This window comes from Phaseolus vulgaris, chromosome 2, assembly GCF_051622355.1.
Source record: "Phaseolus vulgaris cultivar YP4 chromosome 2, ASM5162235v1, whole genome shotgun sequence".
Classification (NCBI taxonomy): domain Eukaryota; kingdom Viridiplantae; phylum Streptophyta; class Magnoliopsida; order Fabales; family Fabaceae; genus Phaseolus; species Phaseolus vulgaris.
This window is the reverse complement of record NC_143499.1, coordinates 10,257,976-10,266,904: the sequence shown is the minus strand read 5'-3', so window position 1 is coordinate 10,266,904 and position 8,929 is coordinate 10,257,976. Positions and strand designations below refer to the sequence as shown.

The 8,929-nt window shown below is 36.6% G+C and overlaps 1 long non-coding RNA gene across 1 annotated transcript; it reads right to left on the bottom strand.

Annotated features, from left to right (window-relative positions):
- Window positions 1–892: 892 nt before the first annotated feature.
- LOC137810618 (uncharacterized) lies at window positions 893–2,137 on the bottom strand. Its single transcript, XR_016518442.1, has 2 exons — window positions 1,793–2,137; window positions 893–1,285 (listed from the first exon to the last, which is right to left on the bottom strand). It is a non-coding gene; the product is annotated as an uncharacterized LOC137810618 (long non-coding RNA).
- Between the last annotated feature and the right edge of the window lie 6,792 nt (window positions 2,138–8,929).

The following is an 8,929-nucleotide window of genomic DNA, read 5'->3' as shown; positions in this document are numbered from 1 at the left end:
TAGAGAAGGGAAAAGGTGTGGTGGCATCCAAGACTGCTTGGTTGGAGTTGGAAGAGAAGACTGTTTTGAGTGAGTTGAGAATGAAAAGTAGTGACACCTACAAAACCACCAAAGGACCCGTGAAAGCTTACCTCATTTCATATTGTGCGATTTTTAAGTTATGTGGGTTAATTTTTTACCATCATATAACTAAACTATTATAAATTTATAATTTCTAAAATATTTTGCGTAAGCTAAACCTACAAAAAATTTCAATAAAATATTTTTTTGCATCGAATAAGCCTTCACCAAAGTTAAATTAATTTTAAAATTTTTGAAAATTATTTAGTGGTTGCCTAACCTACACTTAATGTAATTATTTTTTTTCCCCAAATTTAGTGACTCATTTGTGTTTCCTTAACCGACACAAATTAATTAATTTTACTTAATTATTTTTTACAATTATTTGCGTGAATTTTTGTGTGTGTTTGACCGACGCTATCTATTTTACTTTTTTTCTTGTTCACTTTGCGTAGGCTTAATCAATGCAAATAATGTGTGTCTGTTGGCCCACGCTTTTCAAGGCAACTAAATCTTATTATTTTTTAGTGGTAGTTAACACTAAGTTAGGTTATCTATAAGATTTTCAATGCACATGCGTACAATTTAAATTTTTTCTTCCATAAAATGTAATATGATATTATTTTTTCTTTCCATAGTTCATAATTAGTCTTTTCGTTAGATCCAATCTAGATGTATCAATACACTATTTTAATGTCCGAATAGGGTAAGTACAAAAAATTCTTGAGGCTAAGTATCTCAATAAAAATGACAACCTTCTAAATTTCTAATACGTGGTCTCCTTCTAATGTTAAAGGAAAGTTTAACCTAAAATAAAAGCAATAAAGATGTTGGTTCACATGATTCCTGTTTTTTTCTCTCTCCTTTATCAATGAATATGACACAAATGGTTGGTTAATATTGAACTAAAAATGAATGATTGAAATACTATCTGAATTCTATTATTCATCTCTTATTTAAGTTATATTAAAGTTTGAGATGAAACATTGATCAAGACACCGTGAAAAACAATTTGGTCTTCAATTTTATGCTTTCATTGTACTTGAAATGCCTTCCACCAACACTGCCACATCAATTATTAGGCACTGTAGTTTGAGAATTGAGACAACTTAATAATTGCTTCCACACTTTTGCTTTTCCACAAGAGCAACATATAGAACTTGCAACATTACTTTGTATGAAACTCAAAGGACTTACATATCTGCTCTAACAATCCTTCATTTTCCTGCATCAAAATACACACAAATAGAAAGAAACTCCCAATAACTTAAACCATAGTTAATATCATCAACTTAAAAGAAAAAAGAAGACGGTGAGTCTTATCTTGCCAATGGAGAATCTTCTACTTTTGTGTTCCTAAATCTGATGTATTTAGGCACTCACACAAATAGGGTCATTTTCTCTTCAAAAACTGTACAAATGGCTGCAACCACAGGCACTAGTATGCCACAATGATATCATTCTTAAACTTCATTTTCTAAGCTTTTCCCCTACAACTCCCTTTGATTGAAAAAAATAGAAATCCACTTTTTTTCTCCAATCAAAGAGTAGAAATCCACTTCATTTCTCCAAAATAAAAGAGAGTTGTAGAGGAAAAGCATAGAAAATAAAGTGTAAAAGTAACAACATTGATTTCTATACGTGCAGAAAGACAACCTGCAACATTTTCTGAAATCTGAAAACATGCAAAAGGATGTAAAAAGATGAGAAAAGAAGAAGAAGGAAGATTCACCTTTTGGTTTTGGTTTAGGTTTAGCATGTCAACAGGTTGGCTCAAAGGGGTGACCTGAGAACACAAAGTAGATTCACACCAAATACCAACAAATGATAATATGAATTACAAACCAGCCTTGTGTTCTCAAATTCACTCCTCTGAGATAAACCTTATCACTTGACTGGGAGGAACATTTTGATGAGAAAAACAACAGATTCACTTTCTTGGACCAGGAACATTCATAATTTATAAACATGAAGGCCTCATGTGAGGATTCACTATGTTGTCATTCACACAACACCATTACATTTCTCATTTTAGCAAAGCCTTTAAGAGTTTAATTTTATGAAGATTTTTCTGCAATCTCCTAATTATATAACATCAAGTATTGCTTCTAAAATTATTTACTGCAAAAGTTAATACTTTATATATAATAATATAATATAATTAATTGATTATAAAATCATGATAATACTAAGGTATTTGAACTAAATTTGTTATTTTATATATGGAAATTTTTGTTGATCAGCTATTTTATAGGAATGTGTTGAGAGGATACATAATGGCTCATATCTCTGACATGGACCCACAATATGTTGTCATTGTATCAACAGCATGAGAGAGATGTCCACACTTTTGGCAGTTTGTTACATAGCTTACGTTAGGAAACAAACTCATACACTGAAGATGTTGTCATTTTAGTAACATATTTTGTGGTTAACATTTTAATGATTTATATTATGAGAATTTAAAATATTTAATTAATAAATTATGATTTTATAATATTTGAGAAAAAAAATTACCTTTAAAAAATATCCAAACTCTCTATAGTTAATAAAATACCATAACAAGGTTTAATTTAAATGTAGAAAATTAAACATTTTTTTAATAACTAATTAATTAGTTTCATATGTTATCTCTGTGCATCAGTATTATCCATTCATATAATTATATTTGAAGAAGGTTCATTCAAGTTATAATCTTCGTCGTGTGGTAATATTAAAAGTGAAAATTTATTCTATTAAAATATTTAAAATATACAAATTTAAATGGATTATAAACCATCACAGTAAATTTATTATTAATTTTTAGAATAGTCATTTCAAAATTTATTTATCGAAAATAAGCACTAATATATTTTAATTAAAAAACTAACAGTGCAACTGCTTACAAAAAGGTTGACAGAAGTTAAACAATATTACTTGCAAATTTTACTACCAGGAAAGGAAAAAGGGGGAGATAATTCTTAATATATGCTTTGACATACAAAATTAATGAACATACCTTTTTAATAAAACAAAGTTAATTGGAATATTTATAAAACTAAATTAAAGGTCTTGTAACATCCCAAATATAAACTATAAGAAAATTATTAAATAAAAGTTAATTTTAAAAATAAAAAATAATTAATTATTATAGTAACTAAATGATATATTATTTTATAAATTTAAAAACTATTAATATCTAAAGTAATAACCGCACTTGTAAGTCAAAGCGCTTGATTTACTAGTGCTGCTATTACCAATAGCCGCACTCGTAAATCACTTTTACCCTAACTTCCAAAGCGCACCACTTACTCTTTCTTACTTTCTTTCAACTCTTTGCGTTTCGCGTTTGCACTTATGCTCGCATTTGCGCTTCACGTTCCTCTCTTCTTGCAACTTCATTGATTTTGCATTCGTGCCTGTGTAAGTTTCTGAGCTCTCTTTCTTCTTCACCAATGTATATAATTTTTTTTCCTTTATCTTACTTTGTTGGTTTGTTGCACTCGAAGTACTGTTGCATTGCCTTCGTGGGTTCTTCTTTGGTTTCTTGTGTGCTCCATCGCTGCTTTCACGTCCATATCCATGTCCGCTACCGCCACCATGCCACTCTTGGCAACGTTGCCTTCACACACAAGGTTGGTGATGTTTTCTATTTTTTGGTTTTTTTTTTAATGTTATGAATTTGTTTTCTTTATGTATTATAATTTGTATTTTTTTAAATTTATATTATTTAGTGTTTATTTTAATTCTAATTTATATTATGTTAGTTGTTAGTTTAGAATAGAATTATCGTGTTTGTATTGAGTCCAAGAGTGTTCCACCCTCGAAAAATGATACGTGCTGGTATTGAGTCTGAGAGTGTTCGACCATCGGCAAAAGCGTGAGATAGAACACTGATTAAAAAACACATGAATGACTATTTCAGAATAGAACGAATCGAAATTAGATTAATTCTCTTTGCATAAGTGATGAGTATGAAAAAGGAGTAGAAGAATTTATACAATTTGCACAATGTAACACAATTAATAGTGGTCATGATGGAGCAAAGATCAGGTGTTCGTGCTTTAACTGTTTAAATGGAAGGATACTGGATGTTAAGATAATGAGGAAACACCTTCTATGTGATGGGTTTCTTCGATCTTATAAAACTTGGACATGGCATGGTGAATTTTTAAATTTACCACGTGTTTCCATAACTGAAGAATATGTGGGGTCCATCTTGGATGATGCAGTACATGATGATGTAGATGATGATCGATTGGAGGACATGATTCGTGATGTGGGAGCTCAGTCTTTTGCATAAGCGCATGGATATGGAAGTATGTCGAGCGATGCAGAGACTCCATTGTATCCTGGAGCAACTAACTTCACATGGTTGTCTGAGGTGTTGAGATTGATGAATTTGAAGGCAATAAAAGGATGGGCTGATAAAAGCTTCACAGAATTACTTCAGTTGTTGAAGGATATGCTTCCAGAGGGAAATACTCTACCTAATCGTAATTATGAGGCCAAAAAGATTCTTTGTCCAATGGGTATGGAGTATAAAAAGATACATGCATGTTCTAATGATTGTATATTATACCGGAAAGATCTTGAATTGTTGAAAAGTTGTTCGAGGTGTGGGTTATCACGTTATAAGTTGAAACAAAAAGATGATGATTCTATGTAGATATAGAAAAGCATGGACCCCCAATGAAGGTTATGTGGTATCTTCCCATCATTCCAAGGATGAAGCGTTTGTTTGTAAACCCAAATGATGCTAAAAATCTTAGATGGCATGCAAATGAGAGGAAATGTGATGGCATGCAGATGAGAGAAAATGTGATGGCATGTACCGACATCCAGTGGATTCTATTCAGTGGAAGAGGTTGAGGATGAGTTTCCAAAGTTTGGTAAAGAATCAAGAAATATCCGACTTGGTTTAGCTACAGACGGAATGAATCCGTTTGGTAATATGAGTACAAATCATATGGCCTGTTTTACTAGTTATTTACAACTTATCTCCTAGATTGTGCATGAAGCGAAAATACATGATGTTGTCTATGATGATATTCGGTCTGAAACAGCTAGGGAATGACATAGATGTTTATCTAAGTCTTCTAATTGAAGATTTGAAGTTAATGTTGGACCAAGATGTTGAAGTATGTGGGACCAAGATGTTGAAGTATTTGACGGATTTGCCAATGAAACTTTCAAGCTTCATGCCTTGTTATTTTGCACCATCAATGACTTTCCCGTTGGGTCTATTAGTATCTAAGTTCAAGAGGGGAGGGGTGAATTGAAGTTATAAATTTTTCGCAAACAGAACTGGTTTACAGTATATAAGAGAAAAAGAAAAAATTGATTTTAAATGAAACAGATTGATTCTTGAAAACACTTTAACACACTCAAAACTTATTCAGATTAGAATTGAGATCAAAGAGTGAAAGATAGCAAAATCAGATTGGTTAACTTTTAACAGTTTTGAAGAACACAAAATATACCAAAAGAAAAATCAAATTTATTTAACACAAAGCTTCAAAGACAATGAATCTTTACCAAAGATTTAATGAAGAGAATTTTTCGTCCTTAAGCCAATTACAAACTTGTACCGACCAGGTCATCGGGTGTGATGATGTGTCTTGCACGTGCTCGGGTGGGGCGTGCTCGGTGGAACACGTAGGCTAGAAGAGAAGAATGGTTCAGAAGTGAGCATAGTCGCCGAACGCTGAATTGGCGTTCTCCGATCTCTAGTGTGCGCAACCGGCGCTCACCAGAGTTACATCACAGTCGCCGTATTGGAGTGCTAGGAGATCAGATGGTGAGAGATCGCCGGGGAATGCTAGGAGATCGGGTGGTTTGCACACCGCCACAAGGAGCACATCGTCGGATCTCTCAGTAAACTTAGTTAAAACTGTTGGAGGATCAGAAGAGTAATTTCAAGCGTGTAAGTTCAGTAAGATGTTTGTTGCGCCAACATGGGGCATGAAGGTCGAGTGGGTTGCGGGGAACACCTTGCTCATCAGCGACAGGACTCCCAGAGTGGACATTCGTTGGTGGCAAGGTTTCCCCAGCTAGAACATGCACGGCGTAGCAATAAGGAGGGTGCCACTTACGATGAGCGATATCACAGAGATGATGCACTTTGTTGCATCCGATACTCGCCTTGTCAGGTAGTGTTTCACAGCGCACTGTGTGCTAGCTTGCTCCTTGAGTAGAGGACTTAGCTGTGCGGCTGGTTACTACACAGAAATAACGTTCTAGTTGCCCCAATCCGGATGACGACACGTGTAGGGTTGGATGTCACCAGTTCCTCCAACCTAGATGATGACACGTGTAGGGTTGGGTGCAATAGAGAAATGAAGCTCAAGTTGTCCTAGCTCAGATGGCGACACGTGTAGGGCTGGGCGCTACCTGCTATCCCAGCCCATATGGCGACACGTGCAGGGCTGGATGCGAGCCACGCGTCCAAAAGCATAACGGCCTGGAGAGAGAAGAAACCTAGCTATAAAGGTAACCTTAACAGAATTTGCAGAGGTACATTTTTCATACGGCTCATTCGGCTAGGGTTGTGTGCCTTTAGTACGGTCCTACAGAGCTTATTTTCTCTTAGTTTTTTGGGTGTTCTTGCCACTGACTTGAGCGTCGGAGCGCCACCAGCCGCAGAGGCGCCACTGTGTGTTTTTCAGGTTCTCAGAGAGGCTATCTGCTGTGTGGACTTGGGGGGCACGTGGTGACAAGCTGGTGAGGAAGACTGTGACGAGGCAGCGCTCTTGCACTAAGTCAACCGGCAGGATTAAAACTTATATTCAAATGCTTTGTTTATGATTAGAGAACTTTTTCCAGATCAAGAAGAAAAAATTTTATTAATCCCAAAATTAACAGGTTTAATTTCAAATGAACAGATTCTGTTCTTGACAGATTAACCAAAAACCATAAACGAGTGCAGGGATGAGAAGATCAATACAAACACACTTTATACTGGTTCACTCATAATGAGCTACATCCAGTTTCACCTTACTCCAAGGTGGAATCCACTAAAAACAATTGCAATCAATTACAATACACAACAGTTTTTCAACCCTACAAGAACCATACAACCAAAGCTGAAAAACTCTATTGCAGCACACCTTGCACTCCAAGAAACCCTATCAAAGAGTGACTAACACTTACACCTTTTACAAGAAAGAGTAAAGGAAAGATAGCACCTGAAAGGAAGATGCAAGAACATAAACCAGTTGTCCCTTTTGCAGCAAAAACAGTACCAAAACCTTCACCAAGATCAAGGTTCTCCTAGAACAAGCACATTTGAAGATCCCTTTGGAAAACCTTTCAAAAACTCTTTTCAATCCTTCTTTTCACACATAAAATGTTTAAACTCTGTTAAAATTGTGATTGCTCAATAACATTTCATGTGAGAAAGACCTTTCAATTTATTGAAAACAGTTTCTAACACCTTTTCAAAAAACAGTTAAAAAGCTGTTATAAAAACAACAGGTAGATTTAAAAACAAACAAATTGTTTTTCAGGAAAACTGCCAGCTCAACTTAACTGAAAAAACTAACTGAACTGCATTTTTGGTGCCCTAACCAACTTTTCAAAAACCTTTAAGCAGAACAAAATTAAACCTATTCTTTTTATAGAGAAACAGATTTATTTTGTGCAATATCCTGACTTTTTTGAGAAAACTCTAAAAAGCTTTTTGAAAATCATTTGATCACTTTATGTGCTTGATCTTACTATTAGAATATATGGCTTTAAACTAGAGGGGGGGGGGGGGGGGGGGGGAGGGCGTGAATTGTTTAAAGAGAGTTTTCGCAATCTTTTAACCCTGGAATGAAATTACTTCGAGAATACCTTGATTTAGAAATCAGTTTTTCAAAACACAAAGCTTAAAGCACTGCACCAGCAAAACAATCGGTTGTTTATACCAGTAAACAAATATCAAAACTAAAATTAAAGAGTTAGGGATAGAGAAAATGTACACAAATGTTTATAATGGTTCACTCTAAACCCAGAGCTACATCCAGTCTTCTTAGAAACCTCTGAGGAAATCCACTAAGAAATCACACCTTGATCACTTACACCACAACCAAAAAAGTGACCTTGATCCCCTCAAGACACACACTTCTCTTGGCCAATGTACCGTCCCGTATCAGGGCGTTGACTAAGTCAAGGGCAAAGTCCACGACTGGAAAGTCAAAGTCAGCTCGAGCTGTCGCCCAGATGCAGAGACGCCAAGAGGAGGCGTCACCTAGGTCTTGGCGTCGCCTAGGTGAAGGCGTCGCCCAGGTGAGGGCGTCGCCTAGAAGAAGGCGTCGCCCAGGTGAAGGCGTCGCCAGATTAAACAGTGTAAAAGCAAGGCAATCACGGTGTGGTTCCCGATACCCATGGGTAGGAAAGACCATGGAGGGAGTGACGTCGTGGGAAAGCCTCAGGTCCCGATATCTCGGGAAAGTGATAAAGAGAAGAAAAAGGTGGCTCCAAGGTCATAGTGATAGTACCAGTAAAGGGCAGCCTGACTCGCGAAGTACCCCTGCCGCCCCAGAGACGCCTTCGGGACAGATACGACCCAAGAGGAAGGTCACGCCCAGGATAACCGGGTGCAGGGTGTGAGAGGAAGACAGATACGCTCTCAGAGTAAGTGGCTAGATACTTGGGGGCATGAGTTGGCACCCAAAAAGCCACCCCTAGCGCAGCAGCACTCCCAAGCAGGAGGACCCACACGTAGAAACGTCCCCAAATGGGCAGAAACGCCCCAGAGGGGGTCACGACGTCGTGAGGCCCTCCACGTGTACAGCAGCCATGTCCGAATGGAAACACCCTTTAGTCAGGTGCCAGGTAATTAAAGGTCATTCAATACAGTTTCCCTTTTGAGCATTCAGGTACTATAATGACTCCCAAGCGTTTC